The sequence below is a fragment of the Suncus etruscus genome, chromosome 8 (genome assembly GCF_024139225.1).
Source record: "Suncus etruscus isolate mSunEtr1 chromosome 8, mSunEtr1.pri.cur, whole genome shotgun sequence".
NCBI classification, from domain to species: domain Eukaryota; kingdom Metazoa; phylum Chordata; class Mammalia; order Eulipotyphla; family Soricidae; genus Suncus; species Suncus etruscus.
In genome coordinates, this window is record NC_064855.1 from 72,486,206 (window position 1) to 72,509,824 (window position 23,619).

General features: G+C 32.4%; 1 non-coding gene across 1 annotated transcript; it reads right to left on the reverse strand.

The window, feature by feature from the left end:
* Positions 1-1,732: 1,732 nt before the first annotated feature.
* Positions 1,733-1,863, reverse strand: LOC126016604 (small nucleolar RNA SNORA51). Its single transcript, XR_007498394.1, has one exon. It is a non-coding gene; the product is annotated as a small nucleolar RNA SNORA51 (small nucleolar RNA).
* Positions 1,864-23,619: the final 21,756 nt, after the last annotated feature.

The window sequence follows — 23,619 nt, forward strand, 5'->3', positions numbered from 1 at the left end:
GCTTTCAATGAATCTATATCCTACATGTTTTGTCTTCTGTAAATTTTAGAGAAATGTTATGGGATATTACTATAGTGTCTTTTTGTCCCTTTCCTCCTAGAAATTCTCACTGTCTTTGATTAGCCTTATTTCTAAAACTTCTGTTTTTACTATATCACTATATTTTCTTCAAAGATAAAATCCTGCATTTCTGAGCCAGAACGAAAGTACAGCAGGTAGGATGCTTGTCTTGCATGTGACTGACCCAGATTCAATCCCTAGCATCCCATATGATTCCCCAAGCACTACCAGGAACAATTACTGACTGCAGAGCTAGGAGTGTCCCCAAAATAAAACAGACAAAAATGCTGGATTTCTAAAGTTATTGGAGATTTTTAAAATAGCCTATCAAAACATAGCTATACTTTATCAAGTCAGCATTTGCTCTCTCCCCAATACATCTTGTTAATCTTTTGAACATTATTTAATTTTTTTACAAACATTTCCAACCTTTTTTTACATTCAAAATATGATGCAAGTGTAAATCCTGGTATTGCCTTTCTGACTCAACCTAGTATTATATAGGCTATAGAAATAATTTATTCCTAGGATAACTTCTGTCATTGATACTTATATTTTTATTTTTTTATAAATTTGAAATCTCATTTTAGCACCAAAAATATTAGAAAAGCTTTCCTGACAATTTCCATCACCTGTATCTGCCAGCACAATTTTACTCCTATATATGGTTAATCTAATGGAAACTAATTTCTAATTTTTCTTTATAAACTCTCATGTTTTTGTGAAATGTTATGAAAGAGGGTTTCTGAAAGAGCATTTTGTATGGCTTTGTACTTAATAAGCAAAAACAAATTATTTACCTCTTTTTTTTCATTTGGTATGTGGCTAGCCACATCAGTAGGGGCTCGAATTTCTCTGGATCTGTGCTTAGAGGGTGCTCATAGGACTCTATAGAGTACTTGGTACTGATCTAGGATTATAGCAGAAAAGTAAGTACCCTATTTCTGGAATCTTATTATTTATTATACTGGAGAAATGAGTTTCTTCAGTACCTATTTTCCTTATACCTATTTATTGGCTCTAGAGCCACATCTGGCAGCACTTGGTGATCACTCTGGGCTCTGCACTCAGAAATCACTCCTGGCAGGCTTGATGGACCATATGGGATGCCGAGAATTAAACCCAGATTGACAATATACAAGGAAAATGTCCTACCCAATGTGTTATATCTCTGGACCCCCTCAATTTTATTTTTAATGACCATATACTGGCTTCTGATAACTATATAGGTTTCAGATATATAGCACTATAAATTTTATTTTATTTATATCTTTATATATATTATTTATATATATATATTCCTCATTTGTTTATGTGGATTAATCTGAGATGCTAAGATAAATCCTGTCCTCACCTGAATTTTTCAAGCCTGAAGTTCCTTGTACTTATAAGATATGTTTTTTTCTTTTATAAATTTCTGCTTTAGTTGTAGTTAATCTCAGTTATCATTATTTCAGATGTATGCCTCTTTACCTTTGGTCTTTTGGCATTGCAATTATTCATGTTCCGTCTTATTGATAGTTTCTAACCTGACAGACTTGCAGTGATAGCACTTTGTGATTTTTACTTGCATTCTCTTAATACTAATATATGATGAACATTTTATTAATCTACTGTGCCTCTTAACTATCTGTGTGTCTTTGCAATGACTTATATTCAGGTATTCTGACTTTTTTTGTTCCCCATTCACAATACAGACCAGGCAAAGGGCCTGGTTTGAGGTGTATATGGGGAGCATTTACTGTACCTCCTCTTTCTATACAGTCATGTAAAGAACACAGCCTGTGGTAAGCATTGGAGGCCTTTATCTTTTCTTTTCTTTTTTTTTTTTTGATTATATAAATCCCTTCACCAGTGCAACATTCCCAATATCCAATATCCCAAGGTCCTTCCTCCCCACCCCATTGTTCATAACAAAATATGAGCTGAATGAGGGAAGTAGAAAGCCTGTCTAGAGCACAAGCCAGTGTGGGGTGGGGAGGAAGGACATTCTGACATTTTAAAATCAGACATTTTACTTTCTATTGAGTTCTTCACATACTTTTAATTCATGGTTTATGAATATCTTCTTCCATTTAGAAAATTGGACTTTGTTTTGTTCATACTTTTTTCCATTGTGTACAAATTTTTTAAGTTCAGTGTAATCTAAATTTATTTTTACTTATGTTTTCCTGTTCACTGAAATGAATCTACAGAGAAAAAATACTTTAGTTATTGTTGAAATGCTTGCTATTTGTTTTCTTTATTAAATTTAAGGTTCCACATGAATTCAAATCTTTAAACCATTGTAAGTTAACTGTTGTGTTTATTTAAGAAAACAATCTGTTTATATATATATGTTTATGTTATATATACATACATGTTGTGTAAGGTTTAATTGTCCAGTAGATTTTTCGCCTCATATTATGCACTTAATCAGGATGCATAGTTTGCTCTTCTGCATTTACTTAATCTTATTTTCATAACCAAGAGCGATAGTCTTTTTTCTGTAATTCCTTTATAGATAATCTCAGCAGGGAAAAGATCTCACTGTTTTTCTGGGAAACCCAATGTCATCTTGATTTTATGTAGCCAAAAAAGGTGATCACAATTCAGCCATTTCCAGCTACTTGTATAGGTCAATACTTATCAGAGTGGCAGGCAAAATTGATCAGAGAGTTAGATGCATCTATCATGATGACGGCCAAAATGACTTGATCGTTCATGACTAGTCAGTATCCTGTCACTCTGTTAGTGAAGGCAGGCCCCTTCACAGTGTTGTCTTTTTTTTTTTTTTTTTTTTTTGCGCAAAAGTCCTTAAGGGAGATAGAAGGCAAATTCTACCCATTACTTTTCCATTTTATACTTTGTTTTAAACTGTGCCACGTCCTTTTGGAGCATGATTACAATTCACTAAATTATATTGGCATAAAGAAGTAACTACAGTTTTAAAAAGATGCATTTATTTTTGATTGCTTAATCAAAAGCATTTTAAAGTTTCAGGATGTTTAAATTTTATTAGTAACAAAATTTATAGCACATGGGTTTCTTTCTGTTTCTTCCCAAGTCAGCAGCTCTACTTTCACTCTTTATTTTGTTCTATTATCAGATAAAATTTTTTGATACATATATAAGCAAATAGTTTCTTATAGTGCAGCAGAACCAGGATGCTCAAATATTTCACAAATCAGGTTTTCCAGTTAATTTGAGTTTATTCAAACTCAAGATACTGAATGTCTTTGATTACTCAGAGGTATTTCTAGAAATGAGACATCCTAAGATTGTATTTCAGCATTTTCTCTGCATAGCATAAAGTTTTTAGAAGCATATACTTTCTAACTTTCACACAACTGCTTATTTCATTTAAATAAACTGGTTTATCATCAGATTGCCTTAGTTAAAACAAATGGGTATATTGAATACTTACAACACAGAATACTCACTATATATTTACTGCATTGTAGTCAGAGCTGCATAGTAAACACTTAGTTACTATGATATCACATTATAACAAATAATGAATATTTTAGTTTCTGTATATTGCATAATATATGAAGCAGGCATGGACATACTAAAAAGTTGATTGTTCATCTGAAATTCAAATCTTATTCGATTTTTTTCCGTAGCCCTAACTATGCAAAATACACTATTTAATTTTTATAAGAGGTTTATAGAGTAATTTTAATGAACAATTTTAAAGACAGAAAACACTAAGAAACATTAGAAAATTTGAGAAATTTTCTCAAAAGGTAAAGTGCTACTAAATAAAAGACATAGTTTGTGCTCAGGCCTTTTAACTCTAGACCTAAAATTCTTCATCTTATGCCTTCATATTAAGTTACAGAATTGTGAGAAGCTAGAAGCTAAATATATTAAAAACCTTTGATTATCATCAATGAACTATATTGAAGGTGAATACATTTTTAGTCCCACCAGGGTTCTGTTGGTCTGAACATAATTAAATATAAATTAATTTTATAAATTAAATTTATAATTAAAATATATTTCTTTGCTGAGTTTATAATCCATAGGAAATTGCATTTTTCAGTACTTACTTCTGCTGCAGTATCCCTTTCATAAGTTCTTTTATTTGTGATATTTTTGCTCCTACTCACAAAGCTGAAAAATATGAACACTCATTATGTAATATACTTTTGCAGTTTGATTTCAAACTCTGGAGGGCATTATAAAACATATTCATGAGCCCCACCTTCAAAAATTTTGAATCAATAACTCTTAGCTAGGATAGATCACTTCCATTTTTGACAAGTTTGCAGATGATAGTGTTGCTATTATTCTAGAGAGTACATTTTGTAACAGTTGTATAGGAAAGGAAAATACATTTGTTTAAAAAAATTTAAACTATATTGTTACAGTTTAATAGCAGATGTATTTGTCACTTGTTTAGCACAATGATCTCAAAGTTATAACTCAATATATGGCAGGAGAATCACTTTATAATAAAATCTAAATACCAATTTTTGATAGGAAAACAAGAGAACATTATCAGTTTTAGATAATACAGCAAATTTTTCAATGAAATGTCTGATACACATACGAGCTTCATCTTTGACAAGAACTTTAATGTTTCTGAATAAAAATTAATTTATCTGTTAATATTAGCATACCTGTCTTTTATCTCAAAGAAGCTATTATTCACATGTGAAACTAACATATTTGGCAAAGGCAAGTGGGTAAGTACTGATGATTAATTAGCTATTAGCCTTTAAACACTAAGGATTCTAAACTATAAAAATTCACAATATTAAGTTGTCAACAGTGTGGACAGCATTAGTGCTTCTTGTTTGATGCTGTATCTAGATTTCTCACCATAGGATTCTGCAGGTACATGAATGTGAAGTGTAGGTAGGAAAGAGTTCTAAATACCCAAACGATTTGGCTAAAGAGTCTCCAGATTTTATTAATTTATTATTATTTTTTGTACCATACCCAGTGGTATGCTCCTGTCTCTGTGCTCAGAAATCAATCCTGGCAAACTCGAGATCCTAGGATGCCTAAAATCAAACCCTTGTCTGCTGCATACAATTTAAATGCTCTACCCGTTGTTCTACTGCTCTGTTCCCAATTCTTCAAAAGTTGTTTTGTTATAGGTTTTGAATAGGTTAAAAAAAAAAACGGGAACAAGGGGGATGTAGTTGGGATATCCAACTACAATCATGTTTGTAATCAAGGTGCTTAAATAAAAATATTATAATTATAAGAAAACTGGAACATGTTCCCTAAATAAGAACACAGTTCTGTGGAAAGTTCCATTAAGAGTAAAGGGTTCTTTTGAATATTATGCAGCTGTAAGGAGAGATGAAGTCATGAAATTTTCCTACATATGGGTGGACATAGGAACTATTATGCTGAGTGAAATAAGTCAGAGGGAGAGAGAGGACACACAGAATCGTCTCACTCATCTATAGGATTTAAGAAAAATAAAAGACATTATTGTAATAATGCCCAGATATGAGAACCTGAAGGACTGGCTTACGACATGGAGCTCACCACAAAGAGTGCTGAGTGTAGTTAGAGAAATAACTACACTAACAACTACCATGGCAATGTTAATGAGTGAGAGAAGTAAAATGCCTGTCTTGAATATAGAAAGGAGATGGAAAAGGAGAAGGTGAGGAAACACTGGTGGTGGTGATGTTTGCACTGGTGAAGGGGGGGGGGTGTTCTTTTTATGACTGAAACCCAACTATAATTATGTTTGTAATCATGGTGTTTAAATAAAGGTATAATTTTAAAAAAGGGGTTACCAAATGGTGAGTCCTGAGGTAGACTATTGATGGGTGGTATATACATTTTTATGACTGAAACAATCGTACATGATTTTGTAACCATGGTACTTAAACAAAGTAATTATAAAATACAAAAGTGCATTGACACATCAAAAAATAAAACAGGATAATAGAATTAAACTCTTATAAATAATTATGTTAAATATAACCTAAACATTTCTCTGGAAAGTGTTGTCAGATTGGTTTTAAAAATTAAACCCCCAATGATATGCTATCTAAAAACATCACACACAGAAACACACACACAAAGACTATATTTGAAAATAAAATAAAATGCAATGGAAAATATGATACTTGAGGAGTATCACAGAGGAGAGTTTGTTCAGATAGAGGAGAAAAGAATAGTTTAAATATATATATATATATATATATATATATATATATATATATATATATATATATATATATATATTGAAACTAGGGAGCTGGAGAGATAACATGGAGGTAAGCCATTTGTTGCGTGCAGAAGATCGGTGTTTCAAGTCCTGTTATCCCATATGGTCCCCCGAGACTGCCAGAAGCGATTTCTGAGCATAGAGCCAGGATTAAACCCTGAGTACTGCCAGGTGTGATCCAAAACCTAAAACCAAAAAAAAAAAAATCACACCAAAGAAACCCCAAAACTATATATTTGGAACTAAAGTATAGTAGGGTAGGTTGTCTTGACATGGTCAGTCTGAGTTTGACCCCCCTGGTTTCCCATATGGTCTGAAGAGCACTGTTAGGAGTAATTCCTGAGTGCTGTTCCAAGAGTAAAACCTGAGTGCTGCTGGGTATGGTCCCAAAAAAATAACAACTAAAAATGATCTTAGTCTACATTTGGGATCAAAATACAAATATTATTTATTGAGAATTAGCATAAAAGCACAGGCACATATGACTTTGTCTAAGACACTGGGCTTTATACCTTGGTAAATCACACTACTGAGTGTTATTGTTTGTTTGGTTTTGGTTTTTGGGGTCACACCGGCAGCACTCAGGGTTTATTCCTGGCTCTAGGCTCAGAAATCGCTCCTGGCAGGCTCGGGAGACCATATGGGATGCTGGGATTCAAACCACTGTCCTTCTGCATGCAAGGTAAACACCCTACATTCATGTTATCTCTCTGGTCCACCACTGAGTGTTGACCTGCAAATATTTCCCAGGTAAGATAATGAAAATTCTACCTTTTTTTCTGCTTAGTATCTCATATTCAGATGCTCCCCCTGGATAATTAAATCAAATAAGAGGCCAACATAGGGACCATATCAAAGTTAATTAAATCAACCACATACAACAAATCTATTCTTTCAAATTTAATATCTTCTCTGTATGATATTCTTTTCTCCTGTAACTTAAAAATGTGATTTCTGCAGTGACTTGCCATTAATAACAAATTCTTCAACAGAGCTCATTGTTACCTGCTACTGTATCTTCTACAAGTTATATCCTTATTGTATTATAGCTTAATGCCTAGTATTCCACTTAAACACATACTTTCTTGGAATTAAAGCTCTGAAAATACATTTTTTTTACCACTGATAACCATTCATCTAAACTATGTTATGTTGCTATAACAGGCTTTTATATTCTTAACCTGAAGTTATCTTTATCTGATCTTTCTTGATTTTTCCAAAATATATTCTTGTAATAGTTAAGCTCGGGGCCGGGCAGTGGCGCTAGAGGTAAGGTGCCTGCCTTGCCTGCGCTAGCCTTGGACGAACCTCGGTTCGATCCCCCCGGCCGTCCCATATTGTCGTCCCCAAAGCTAGGAGCAACTTCTGAGCACATAGCCAGGGAGTAACCCCTGAGCGTTACCGGGTGTGGCCCAAAAACCAAAAAAAAAAAAAAAAAGTTAAGCTCAATCCATTGTGATATACTAACAACCTATGCTCACTTCATAGCATAGATTATACAATACTTTATAACACATATACCAGTATACTATATGTCCAGTTTACTTTTATCATTATTTCTAGAATTTTCTTGAAATCTAGAGCTTTATTCTGCCATAATTTTTCATTAGATTCTAGACACTTGGTAAGCATTATCTATCCTCACAGTACCACATTTGAATGTAAATACAAATGAATCAAGCAATAAATGCTAAAAATTATATGTATTTTAGTGGTTTGAGAAAAAATGATTTCAAATAAAATTCTGCTCTTTTAATATGTACTTAAGTGTAAAATATACCAAATATAGAGATATGTAAATAGATATAATTCTCTATCTTAATATAAAGGGACATTTGTCCATACTAATATTCAACCATATTTTCAAAGGGAAAACTATGCACAAAAATAAAAAACTATAATATGTTATACATCAATGAAAATTCTCCAACTAATTGTCTTCAGGTACATGCTATTTTAAACAAGGTATTTTGAGTATGAGGTTTATTCTACTTCTATCTATTTCTGATAATTGAACATCCATCTGCCCTTAGCTACTTTAACACAAATCTGTCTTTTTAGATCATTGTCATTCTGAATAAAGTCTGAGACTATGTTCTTAGAAGCCCATCTACAAAACCTGTATTAATATTAATACTCTGCCCCAGTGTGTGAGACTTTATCTCTTAAAAACTTGATTAATATTCAGAACATTAAAGAAATATAAAAATTATGTTAAAACGGCTCTAAAAGTAAAGACACCTATAAAATGAAGCCTTTGAATTTGTCCTCATATATATCTCAGTTGGTTTCCTTTGAATTAGTCCTCATACGTATCTTAATTGGTTTCTGTTGGCTTTGTTTCCCTATTGCCTTTTCATCTGGCCTTTCCCCCTCTTGTGGGGTGGGGACTTTGTTTTTTATCTCAATTTATGCAAGTCAGGAGGCCTTAGCTGGAAGCTGCCACCTAGGCTTGTGTTTCCAGTGTGGTGGAGGGACTGGCTTGTGGGTAAAAAGCTTGCAGCATGAGTTTCTTACCAGTTAAAACCTTCACATCTTGGTTTATTTATTTGCAGGAAATTGCTACCGGACCAGCTTCTCCTATTCTACCCAGATGTGGGTATCAGATTCCCCTTTCCCATCTGGGGCCTGTGGAACTCTCAGCCTACAATTCAACATACACCCACTATTACATCTTTGTATGCATAAAAGCTATTTCTTAGCACAGAGCCAGGTGTAACCACTGAGCAACACCTGTGTGACCCCTAAAACAAATACAAAAAAAAGAGATGTCATCAGAGCTAATGTACAAGTAGATTTAAGATTTTTTAATATAAGGCTCTGATATAGTTACAATTTGGAATAAAAGCTTTAATTACATGGTACCTAAGAATGCACCACCATCTCAGTTATATTTTATTAAACTCAGTTTGAGTATTACTGAAACTTTCAAAGTGCAGAAGTTGACACCAAAATAGCATCAATTTGTATCAAACAGATGAAGTTTACATTTGGTCATCACAGATAAATGAAGACTTTACTTAATCTGGGATAATAGAGAAACTAATGAAGTCAAAATTAAAGATTAAAGACTGAGGTAAGGAAAAGGACTTTTGGTGATAATATTAACCATCAGAGCACCTCAGTAATAAATAAGGATTGTGTCTCACACATTGAAATCAGAAAAAAAAACATTAGATTTTATTTTACTTAAATTTTTTGAAGGAGGTTTGTATTTGATTTAGATCAAATTCCATAATATTAATTGAAGTAGGTCATTCTTCAGCACACTCACCACTAAATTTTTTTTTTTTTGGTGGTTTTTGGGTTACACCCGGCAGTGCTCAGGGGTAATTCCTGGCTCCAGGCTCAGAAATTGCTCCGGGCAGGCACGGGGAACCATATGGGACGCTGGGATTCGAACCGATGACTTCCTGCATGAAAGGCAAACGCCTTACCTCCATGCTATCTCTCCAGCCCCACCACTAAATATTTTTAAGACATTCATATCATACTCCCAAATGCATCATTTGTTTAAATCAGTGTCTGGATAAAATCATTAATTGTAATAGAAATTACTTGGAAAAACTTTACTAACTAAAGGTAGTAAAGGCTTTGGTAAGAAAGAAGAGAGTTTATTCTCCAATATCTTATTAGACACAGCTCTTATAGTGCTTTATGTAAGACTGTTTTTCTTTATAAGCTGCAACTTGTTATTGTTTCCATATTATTGTTTCTTACTCATTAATCTCAATAGTACTCTTATTCAAGTCACAAGAACATAGTTACCATGTTTTTCTTAGCTCTCAGGCCAATTAAATTTGTAGCATTTAATCTATCATATTCCTGTGTGCCTCTTTTTTGTTCCAAAATTTTGTATCAGAAGTGAATCTTTCTGTTTTCTATAATTGCATCTACTTAGATAAGGACCTCATTATTTTTCCATACTGTAAGTATGTCAATGAAATTGTTCAGAAAATTGACATGTCAAAGTTCTATGGCTGTTTCCTATTCCCTCAAATGTTTGAAATGCTTAATTTTTCAGTATATTAATTCTTGCCTTTTATATAGACATGTTTTAAATTAAAGGAAACTATGGTATGGATTAGTATATATATGCTTCAGTGGTGGTAGGTTGGTAGAAGAGGCCACGGGGCTCTCTGAAGTTCATTAGAAGTTCAGGGACTAGAGGGGAGACGAATTTGAATTTTTCAAGACTATCCAAAGTTAATATATTTTCTTCTGCTTTCCACTTTCATCTGACTTCTGTCTGGTGTGTCACCCTCTGTCATGACCATCTGTTCCCTCTACAAATTCTACTGCTGCTTCAGAGGTCACTCCAAATGGCTTATTTTCTAGCATATTTTGTGTTGGAATCACTTATCTGTTTATTGAACAATTGTCCTCTTAATAACTGTAGCCATCGATATACTATTTCAAGTGATGGACATGCAAAATGTCTTTAAATTCTACAGTTTTTTATATATACACATTTTTCTTCTTCCATTTTTCCTAATCTCCATCCTTCCTTTGATTTGGAGTTTATTTCTAAATACTGTGGTCAAGTAAATTAGTCACAGTGTAGATCAACACTTGTACATTATGGGGGTATAAGATATGGTGATTTGTGAAAGAGAAAAAAAAGGAAAATAAAACTAGGACATATAATTAGTGAATGATTTTTCCACAGCTCTGTAGGGTTATAATATTTTTGTAGTATTTATCACAGTTATTAAAATGCAAAACCAAAACTTTTCCTGAAAAATACATTTTGTTAAGTAATTCTGGAGTTGTATCCTAAATTCTAATATTTTTATTCCCCAATTCTCTCCAATTTTCGGGAGCAATAATGAACATATGTTTAGTTCTGCCTGTAATTAGTAGAAAAGAAGTAATAAGTTTAGTATATTTTGCATGACTTTTTATTCATGTCACTTAACAATCTGTAACCCTATAATTTTTTAGTTCTGAAATTAACTGAATGTCTATTTAGCTTTTTAAGCAACTTAATATGTAGCAGAGTATTGCACTGTGGTTTATGTTTAATATATATGTGTATAAGCAATATATATGTATAGATATATATGGTTTTGACCACACCAAACTGAGCATAGGGATTATTGCTGGTAGGTTCAAGAGACCATATGGGCTGCAGAGATTGAACCTTGATTGATTGCACACAAGGCAAATATCCTAATTATTGTAATATCACTCTGATTACAGTTCATATTTATTTTCAGTAGCATAGCATTATTCAGCAGTGGATGTGTTTCCAGATAAATTGCATCAAATGTGGCACTAATGATGCTAACTGTGGTTATTTGTATAAAAAATATAAAGTTCAGGGCTAAATTCTAGATCACTTGATTCTTAGTGTGAGGGTGGGAGATCATATGATATTACCTGGTGACTCATATTTTTTTCTACTATAGTAGGACCCTAAATTTCACTGGATTTATGTAATATAATTGTGATTGTTTTTCATATAATAATTCATCAGAAGTGAATAGAGATAGAATATGACCTATATCTCTACAAACTCATTCTTTCCAGAAACAAAATTGTCCTATGATCATTTAGAAATCTACCTTTTTTAGAGCTAACAAAATGGCCCAGTTCTACTCAACATAACGTATACCATTCACCTTCCAACTCCTTTTCTAGAAACCCCGGATGTGTGTGTCCCTTAATTTTGGCAATATCAATGTATATACCTCTGTGGACCTAGGCACCTTCCCTGATCTGGATAAGCCTGGAAAACTGAACTCAGGGTTATAGCAGAAAATTTGTCAGAAGAAGGTGCCAAGTATAATTGTTTATTGAACACATTTTACTGCTCTTTTAGTTTTTATCTAAATGATTAACTTGTTAAAATATCAAATATGATTTATATCAGTCAAATTTTATACTTTTTAATATGTATAATTTGGATCTTAAATTAGTATGCCTTACAATTAAACTGTACAAATGTTTTTATAAGTAGAAGATATAGTGATAAATATAAAAATTCTGCCTAAATACTCTGAATTTCAGAGAATTATGAGATCTTGTGTTTTTTTAATATAATTTTTATTTTGATCATAGTGGCTTACATATTGTTGACAATAATATTCTAGGTACATATTTACATGAAATCAGGGGGATTCCCATCACCGATTTGTCCTCCCTACACCTCCGTTTTCGTCTTACCTCCCATATCCTCCTCCCTCATCCCTGGGGCTGCTAGAATATGTGGATCCCTCTGTACCTAGCTTACTACTTAGTAGTCTTGGTCTTGGTGCCTCCCTTATTTACCCCTCTAACTGGGAGGCAGGACTAGATAGTTCAAGTTATGTGGTTTTGTTTGAAGAAGAGAAAAGTAATAAACTGGGGTAAAAGTCTAATATGCTGAAAATGGGTGGAATCCTTCGAGAAGCTCTCATCGTCGGTTTGAGAGATGAAGGAGAAAAAAGAAGGTGAAAAACCTCAACAGTACAAAAAAGTGTCAAATATCAAGTGAGCACTCCAACAATAATGAAAAGCACCACAAAAAAAGCCATGGTCTTGAGATAAAAAAAACATAGCAGAGCACATAAAGAAAGAAAAGAAAAGAAGAAAACAAAATATAAATGGGGACAACAACTTCAATAACCGCACCAAAACAAAGAAATCGACAAAAAGTAGATAGTTAAATAAAAAATAATACGAATAAATGAAGATAAAAAATAATATATAGGGGCCCGGGCGGTGGCGCTAAAGGTAAGGTGCCTGCTTTGCCTGCGCTAGCCTTGGACGGACGGACCGTGGTTCGATCCCCTGGTGTCCCATATGGTCCCCCAAGACAGGAGCAACTTCTGAGCACATAGCCAGGAGTAACCCCTGAGCGTCACAGGGTGTGGCCCAAAAAAACAAACAAACAAACAAACAAAAATATATATAATATTTATATATATATATTTATATATAATTATATATATATATAAATAAAAAATTTTTTGTGCTTTTTGCCTTTTTTTTTTTCCTCCTGCACTGGCTCAGTAAATATTGGGGTCATTCAAAAAGGAATTCACTTGGCCTAAGAGATATGGGGTTTCTCCACCCTTGGAGTATATTGTCATGAGATTAACTATTGACTCCGCTCAGTTTCATTTACTCTCCCGGTGGTGCTTTCCTGATGTTTGGAAGACTTCTGTATCTAGAGATCTCAGTATCTGCCACAGGTCCAGGAGTGAGACTTATGATGAAGACTTTCTTTTGCGGTTCAGACCTCTGTATCTAGAGATCTCAGTATCTGCACAGGTCCAAGAGTGAGACTTATGATGAAGGCTTTCTTTTGCGGTTCTTGAAGTTCTGTTCCCATCAGTGTCATTTTAATCCATCTTCTGTGGTTGGTGGTCTTGGTCTTTGCACTGATCCTAGAATGGAACCTAGGATAGCGTCTTTCATTGTGTTTCCAGAAGCCCCATTCTGTTGCAATTGTCTCTGCCAGACCATTGGAACTGGGGATCATGGTTGTTTTGCAGGTTGTAGTTCAACCTAGACTAGGGCTAGCCCTAGACTAGGGCTTTTTTATTGGTCCCAAGATATATTCAGTCCGGTCATGGTTCTAGCAGCCAGTCATCTGTAAATCGCGATCTTGGCTTTTGGACCCACCAAAGGGTGACAAGTCTTCTGATTTTGTCTTATCATTAGCTGATAAGGTAGGATAACCTGCTCTTAGGTCAAGTTGCTTCCATTTTCCTCATTGTCAGGATATCATATTAGAGCTGGCACTTGTTGTTGGCCCAGCAGTATTAAGGATGTCCCAGATGGGATTTGTTTCCTGTAGCTGTTGTGAAGAACTGTGTCATTTCTATGTCTGAGATCCAGGGTTCAAGGCTGGACGGATGGTGTCTAATCACTTGAGGTCTAAGTTGGGTTCCCATGACATATTTTCAAGGTGGGAGATATCCCTGTATGTAAACAAGTATGAGCTTTTATCCCTAGTAGATAAGAGCTCTTTTCTTATCCTTAGTAGATAAGAGCTCTTTTTTATATGTAATATTTCCCCTTTTTTAGTGTGCCTTTGCAGTAGATAAGAGCTCTTTTTTATATGTAATATTTCCCCTTTTTTAGTGTGCCTTTGCATGGAGAAATGGTGGTACATTATATTGTCGGTGCATTTGGGGGTGGACAGAGAAGAAAACAGAAACAGGTCACACACCCAAAAAAGATAAAAATAGGAATAAAAATATATGTGCTCACATATGTGTATGTAGAACAAACATTTAAAAAATGAATTAACAAAGTAATTAAAGGAACAAAGTGATGCAAGAGACTACTTTACTTTTGGGTAAAAGCAGGTAAAGAGGTGGTGTAATACAGGTCTTATACTTATGTTGATTTTTGTGTTTTTTTAAAGCACATCAATAACCTATTTCTGGAAATAAAACCAGTGTTTCCTTCATAGTATCATTGTATATATGAACCAGAAACACGTTTTCTTCTTTACTCTTTATATTATAAAATTTTGAAAAAATAATAATTTAGGAAATTACAAACATCATTATTTTCAGGAAACGCATTACTTCAAATTGATAGTGACTTTTAAGAAGATAAAAGTCACATAAAGCTTGTGAACTGTTCAATAAGGTATTTTGGTAAAAGAGTCCCTCTCTATCTTTCCTTCCCTTTGTTATTTTTAAATAAGGAAGTTTGTAGAAGTGTCCCTCCATTTAATGTGTATATAAGAACCAAGTCAATTGGATTGTTGGACTTGTTCTAACATCCCCATAGGCACCAATCTTGCCATGTGATACTGTTCTTCCTTTGCATAGGCACATTAAAATGGGAAATTATATACAAACACATTCTTATAGAGATGGGAACACAAAAATTTTCTTAAACAGTGACAACTGTATCCACTGTCTTAAGTTAGATTGTTTATTTTCCTCACTTTTTATCTTCATTTTTTCTTTGTGAACTGTTCAATAAGTAATGTTGGTGAAAGAGTCACTCAGTTAATGCTTATGTTTTAAACAGGTCATGGGGATTGTTGGACTTGTTTCTGCAGCCCCCTTATGCGCTGATAATGCCAGGTGGCATTATTCCTCGTTTGCATGGGCACGTTATAATGAAAAATACTATACATACAAATAAGTTCTTATCTAATAGAGATGGGAACACACAAATTTTCTTAAATGATGACAATTGTGGTCCACTGTCTTAAGTTAGATTGTTTATTTTCCCCACATTTTATCTTTTTTTCTCTTTGTGAACTCTTCAATAAGGAAAGTTTAAAAAAGAAGAAAGAAAAAGGAAAAAAAAGAAAAAAGTCACATAAAGCTTATTAAAAGCAAAATAAACTAATTTATATGAAAGGACATAATATTACAAAGTGTTAATAATATATTGTTAAAATATATTGTTAAAATAGTAGTAAACCATATAAAATACTTTAAATATCTCTACTAGTAGTAATTTATTTTATTAAGACCAAATAAACTTTTATTTTAATAAGAATAAAATTGAAAAGTAGGGAATTTATATTTATTCTGCATTAAAATAGTACTAAGATACTCAATATGTAAATGAAAATTATGTTTATAAATCACATTAAAATAAAATTTATTATTATATAAAGGTATCTGCTACATAAATAGCATAATAACTAGCTGGCTAGTTCCAATAATATTTTTAATCTTGGAAGAATGATAATTTTAAAATGAAAAAAAGTTTTATAAATATTACCTTCATTTTTCTTGCTTGAGACCACAGATATTTTATAAATACTTTATTAGATATTTTAAAACATGTACAGAATTAGATAGCTGTTTAAATTTCTTTTATCCAAAAAATAAAACAGTTATTACCTACCTCTAAGGTGTTTCTTTTTCTCATTGATAACCCTCTGCCAACATAAGAGAGCCCATTAATCTACTTCACAACCGCAATAGCTTTATTCTTTTTGAATCAATGAAGCAGAGCTTCATTATATGTGCTGGTAGTTATATATGGACTTAGGGTAAGTAGCCTACCTATTCATCTGTGTCCTCCATAAAATATTTTGTGTTAGAACTTAAAACATTTAAAAATTCTCAGTATATATAAATACACATTGTTCAAAAGAACCTATAAAACAAAGCAAGCTTCTTTTTTTATCCACCTTGCATATCTAAAACATTATTAAATTGTTTTTGTAAGCTCTTAAAATTGCTTCCAAGCTGAGGGTAACACAGAGTTGATCATATATTTATTCTTTTCAAGATGAAACTTTATCTTAATACTAGCCTGACTCATTTCCATTTTCCAAATGTAAATATTCTAGGAAGGTTACCTTTAGTCTTTTATTATTTTAAAATTATACTTTAAACAATATGCATCAATATATACCATTTGAACCAGCATATAATTTCAGAAAATTTCTCTTTCATGATGATGGAGATAATAATATCCTTACCTTTCTGTCATATATTAATAATCAATAGATATTAATTATAATTCATATCTAATGTTTTAATTGCCTTTTTAGAATTGTTTACTTCTTGTTGTGTTTTAGAATTCTCTCTATTATGAAACAATTCCCCCAGCAAAATTGGCTACAAAACTAACTGATATGAAATGATATTTTTTGTTTGTCTGATTAGGAACACCAAGTAGACTATAAATTTTTTAATTAAAATTTAAAGAATTGGCCAATCTTATTGAGGTCCCTGGGATTTGAAATACAGCTAATTATAATTTGCATGCATACATCATTCCAACATCACACCCATCACCAGAGTGCCCCAATTCCCTCCACTAGTGGTCATGAAGTCCTCAGAGCCATCATTCTCTTCTAGTTAACTTTTACAGATCTATATCCTCCAGTTCGGATGACTTTGCCAGATTTTTTGCTTTCTGGCAATGTTCCTTTATATACCTAATAGAAGAATAATCCTTTAAAAATGTTATATAAATAAATATATAGATAAATAAAGCCAAACTCCTGAAATTACACAAAATTAAATATCAATAAACCTGGAAAATAGGTTCTAATACTTGCCTCTTTCTTAAGGTTTTTACACTAAAATATATAGTGTGAATAATTCTAGCTAATATATTTTAAAATTAACATAAAATAGATAACTCCTACAAATACACAATTTAATAGGAATAAGAAGAAAAATTAAGACAAATTGAAGGGAAAATCTGAGTACAGCTCTAACAATATGAAAGTTTTTTTTTATTCTAAATAGATAGAAAATGCCAAGATAATGCTTAGTATCTCTCCTTTAATAAATGAGAGATTGTAATACACATATAGAGATGCAGAAAACTTGAATATATATAGAATATTCTATATAAAAACAATTTATTATTTAAAATTGTATTAAAAAATTAAAATTCTTAGTGATCTAGGGATACATGAATATTTCTTAATCTTGTAGGGGGAATTATCTGCATCATAAATGAATATTATGCTCAATTACAAAGTGATGAGGGGTTTGTCTTGTTTTGTAAATAAGCTCCTTTAAATGCTCATGCAAAACTGGTTTTAATTTGCTAAACTGATGTCTTTCCATAAATGTCTGTATTGTACTTCATATATGAAGTATGATTGAAGATATATGAAGATATATCTGAAGATTATTCTTGATTAGGTTTTCATTTCACTGAGGGTTTTATTGTTTTTGTTGTTGTTAAATCCTTCCATTTTCTTTTGTTTTGTAATATGCCAGTTGATAGATATACTGTGAATCTTAATGGGCTTTCCTCTGTATATAACTTCCTTTTCTGAACTTATCTTTGATTTCTGTCATTCTGATTACAGTGTGTCTTGGAGATTTTTCATTTGTGCCTATTTTAGATGGAAGTTTTGGATCTTGGTGCTTGAACTAAAGTCTGAGAAAATCGTATGATTTTTTTAAATGGTTCGTCCAGTTTATCTTCCTATGCTTTAGGAACTCAGATGATTCTTATACTGTTTCTCCTGTATTAATTGGATCTTATTGTTTTGCTCTTTAGTCTTGATCATTTTTATATCTGGTAATGGAAAATCTCTGTTGATGTTTAATATAGATTTGTATATTCTGGCTGCTTTGCTGAAATTCCTCATCTATGGGAGTTTGCTTTCATAAATCATTCTATAAAAAAAAAGTACTCTGAAGGGATTATGTGTTTTCTATTAGGGAGAGCTTTCACACAGTGCTTAGAGCCTTTGGGTACATTCCTCAAAATTTTTAGTAATCTTGATGGTGGGTTCAATGAGAGAGTATGAGTATTCCTGCTCCTCAGTTCTGTAGTCATCCTGAGGAAATAATTATCTGGATGACACCACTAGCACTTGTTTTTTTCAGGGTTACACTGAATGATGTTCAAAAGATAGTGTTTGCCTGGGATCAAAAGTGTTTTGCCTTATGCATCTTAAACCTTGTTCTGCCTTCCGGTTCCTAGGTCATCAAGGCTTTATTTGTGAATAACTGGATAGTTGACAGACAACTATTTGCAAATATGCATAATTTACTCTCCTCCCCAACCCCCAAACTGAATTTTATAATTGAGTGTTTTATTGCTTATTCCAATGTGGCTAGTTTTCAACAAAGACTCACAATACAAGGGCACACAAAGACTCTTGTAATGATGTTCATATTTTATTCCTAGATAGATTCCTATAGTATATAAATTATTTATTTATTAACTTGAAAATGAGCAAATGAAACAATATTGTAATTTAAATGTGCTCTTAAATATTGTAATCAAATTATTATTTGGTAATAATTTTTAAAAATAATTTAATCGAATTATTTCCATTATGGAAGTGTTGGATTCCACAGGCAACAGTCTTAGTCTCTTGTATTCTGAATGAATTTACAATTATTAGGACTATCTATTAATTATAATCCTAAGGTATAGGAATATTGTTAAGGTTATATCTTTAAAACTAGGAAAGAATAATGTGGCAGTGTTGAGAGAAATGATTATTTTCAAATAAATAAAATATTCATTCAAGTTGAAAAGAAAATAAATCAACTTTTTATTGTAAACAATTCCAGTTAGTTATAATTTCTAAATATTGACAAGTATAGCCTAAAACTTATTTAAAGAAAAATCATGTTATAATGATCTTTGATTAGGAAATCAATGTTTTACAGTCTTGTAAAATCTACAACTTAAGGACTGATTCGATAAAACAGCAGGGTAGAGCATTTGTCTTGCATCTGGCTGACCTGGATTAGGTCCTTGGTATCCAATATGGTTCCCCTAGTCTTCCAGGAGAGATTTCTGAGTGGCAGAGCATGGACTAACCATTGAACACTACAAGGTTGGCCCAAAGCCACACACACACACACACACACACACACACACACACACACACACACACACACACACACACACAATCCACATTAAAGAAAATACTGAATTATTTGATAGTATAATAAGAAACCTTTTATAATTTTGGGCAAGCTCTAAGTGCAAAAATTTTTTTCAAACTGCTTGTATTATAAATATTGTGATATATAAAGAATTTCTGGCAATGAGGAGGTACTCAAAGGATTGAACTACAAAAGGATATATATTTTGTGTGCCTTAGACCCGTCTACAATTGATCCCCAACACCACATGATCTGACAAGTTAAAGATGAGTTTAGTAGTGCCTGAACCCTGCTATATGCTCTTACAACAGAACTAAATAAAACTTTCTATCAGAAAGAAAAAAACAAAAGCCAAAATAAAAATCGAATACTGAGGCTATGGTTGTTGTACTTGGTAAGACTATACTTTTCATGTGTTAGTCCAGAATTTAAATTTTGTACTGCAAAATAAAACAAATAGTATATAATATTGACAAAATACATATGTTTAAGAATTAGACAACAGGGGCTGGAGCAGTGGCCGCAAGCCATAAGGCATGTGTAATTTTGTAATTGTATGTGCTAGCCTAGGACGGACCACAGTTCAATCCCCGGAAATCCCATTTTGGTCCCCCAAGCCAGAAGCAACTTCTGATAGCATAGCCAGGGAATAACCGCTGAGCATCACCGGGTGTAGGCCAAAAAAAAAAAAAAAAAGAATAAGCCAACTATATTTTATTTGTAAAATGTATCATAAATCAACAGTAGATTAAAATATTATAGAAATGCCTAATGTAAAAAACTAGTATGCACATATTTACTTAGACAAACCTTACAAATATTAGCCACACAGAGTAGTAACAGAAAAAAAATATACTACGTTATATTGAGTCATGCAAACATGCATGTTGTTTATAGATCATTATGCTAATAGTAATAATACAAACATCAAGTAAGTATTGTCTGCAATGAGAAAGTTAAAAGTAAGGGTAAAGGAAGAGACTATAGATAGTGAGATCTTTAAGTAGTTAAACTCGGTTTCTATTTTGTCTAAAAGTGTTTTGATTCAAAAATAAGAAAAATGAGAATGAATTTTATCTGGATGATATCACCTGAATGTCTGTAAGAAATATATTTCATGTCAATAATAACCATTTGATAGGTCAGTCATTGCAGTTTAACAGATAGAATGTCAAATTCCATAAGCAAGTATGCTTGTTTATATTTCAGTTGTAAATTGAGATTAAAACTTGAAATTCAGAAATATAAAATGTTTAAATGTTCATCTTGAGATTTTGGATGAATCATCTAGCAGTAGCTTTTGAAGGTGGATCCATAAGAGATCTCTAAATGTAAAGATAGTAGGACAATCAATGTTTTGAAGTTCTGTAAAAGTATTTTTTAAAGTTTATCTTTTAGCTCAGACCAAAAAATGTGGGGATTTATAAATTAAGCTTTTCTATGTTTGCAATGTAATATTGGTTTGTTGAATAAATGCTCATGTCTCATGGAAGGGTGACTCTCTCAGGCCAAGGACTTACTTAAGTCTGAAAAGTTTTTCTTCCAACTAGAGAATATAGGAATGCTACAAAGTGTAAATGTGATATTTCTAACTAATTCAAACTTATGTTATCAGATTACTTAAATAAAATTAGGATGGTGATTTTAATAAGTATTTGCCATGTATTCCAGATTCTACATGATTCTCCTTATATTAAGCTCATTTTATTTAAATGGTCAATGGCACTATTGACTAAAATAAGTATTAGCCTAGGTTTAGCATAATGTCATAATTTCTAATTTTCCAAATGATCGTATGAATATCTTATTAATGTTTTAAGCTCCTACACTGAATCTATGAATTATAATCTCCAGGTGTTTAGCCTGGAAATGTATAATTTAAAAATATTTCTAGATGGTTCTTTAGTATTTCTAAGGGAGGAAATAAAGTGAAATGACTTTGAATTATCACTTACATTTAGTCTTCTGGTTATTACTTTATATTTCATTTTTACTTGCATATTGATTTTATGTTGATTATCTGATTTATTTGCATTGCTTAATTACAAGGTATGTAACTTCATACATTGATTTGCTCAACGATGCCACATGAGATTAATTTAGTTTTGTGAGCAATCATAAACCCCAACTCATCAGGACTCAATCTATATATCTACAGTTACAAGCAGTGTGTTCTTTCACAATCCATAACCAGTGATCAGCATTTGCTATTTTTATTCCCCTAGTAAAAACTTATTATTTAAGAAACTGAAGCAGGATTTAGATAAGTGCAGCTGAACCAGATGGAGCTGAAATATTTAGCTGTAAGAACATAAAAAATATTCAATTTGTCAGGCCAAAGGTGCATCCTAATTTCCTACAGGACAGGGTTATCAAAAAGGGTTAGTGGGATTAGTTGGTAGTTATTCGTTATGACATGTATCTCTAAAGTTAAAAGACAGCTTGTATTTTTCAATACAATTGATGAGATAATGTTAACCATATATATTTCTCAATTCATTTTGTATCTGTTGTCTTTTTCTCTATAATTGTAGTCTATTTTTCTACTCTGTAAAGTAATAGTGCTTGCTTTCATCATAATACATATAAAAATAACTTTAAGAATTAGTGCCCCTGGGGAAATATTCTAGAAAATTAGGGCTGTTTGTGTCCACTTTAATCAAAAAGTAATGATCTCATAGATGTTGATGTAACCTTTCATATTCAACTTTTATCTCTCTGGTTACACCTTACAAATGCAAAATATTACATCATTTTGGTTATTCTAATGTTTTCTTCTATAGCTCTTTCTGAATTATGGCTTCTTATTACAAACTCAAGTAACAGATAACTTTGTCTATTTTTCCAGGATTATATTTTTTATTTATTTTGTAATTTTTCCTGATAAATGTTACCAATGCATTCATACATGTGCTTTTTGATTAACCAAAAAGTAACTGAATGTGATTTTACCTTCTAAGAGCATTAAAGTGAAGTCTATAGACTATAGAACATTAAAATAACCATTTCGATTATGAAAAAAATCATATGTCATTCAATATGTGTTCTATGTGTGCAAAGTGCTTACTACATATTAGTCATTGCAGTAGATACAGTATTTTGAGGGGAATTTCACTCAAAATTTATTTCACAAAATGTATGCTGAATCTTATGAAGTATATTAGAAAGTATTTAGACAAGTTAGAAATAGGCTGAGACTGCTTTCACTAAGAAATAAAGTGTGCAGTAAATTGGGGAGAGATGTAAAATATTGGAGAATAAATTTTGGGTAGGTATCAGGAAAGGATTTTGAGAACATACCCATAGATTAAAGATTTTAAGAAGTTGAGAGGTCTCACTATGTAGCTGTCCTAAAAACTGTATTATAGGGGCAGGAGCAGTGGCACAGGGCATAAAGGCATCTGCCTTGCACAGCGCTAGGACGAACTGCAATGCAGTTCGATTCCCCAGGGTCCCTTATGGTTCCCAAGCCAGGAGCGATTTCTGAGCACATAGCCAGGAATAATCCCTGAGCGTCATTGGGTGTGGCCAAAAAAATTTGTATTATGGGTAGAAGGAAGAAATCATGCAATTATACTGAAATTGGAGCAATCTGATGTTATTTTAGTGAAATGAGGTATGAACAGAGAGGCCAGGGATAAAGAGGACAAGGCTGCAGGTCATGGTGAGGGAAATCATGTTGAAACTTTCAGTTTTAACAGAAAAGTTTGAAGAGATACTTTCAGAAAACAACCTCATTTATTTTATAACCAGCATTATCTTATATAGAAGTATACAGCCTATTTTTTTATTCCCTGGTGTGTATAATGATTTTGTAAGAGTATATATAGGGAATGGTAACAAATTATTGTATTTTAGTATTATAAACAAAATGCAGTAGACTATAAGAAAGTAAAAGAAAATTTAAAGGACATGTCTTTTTGCACAAGGAAAATATTATATAATACGTAACTATTAATGGGTAGTATCAAATCTCTATGCTATACTTATTAGTATTTAGCTCAACCTTGTAATATGGAATCATCTAAGTGTAGCACATAACTTATTTCCTGAAAATAACTTCCTTTATACATTGGAGAATTC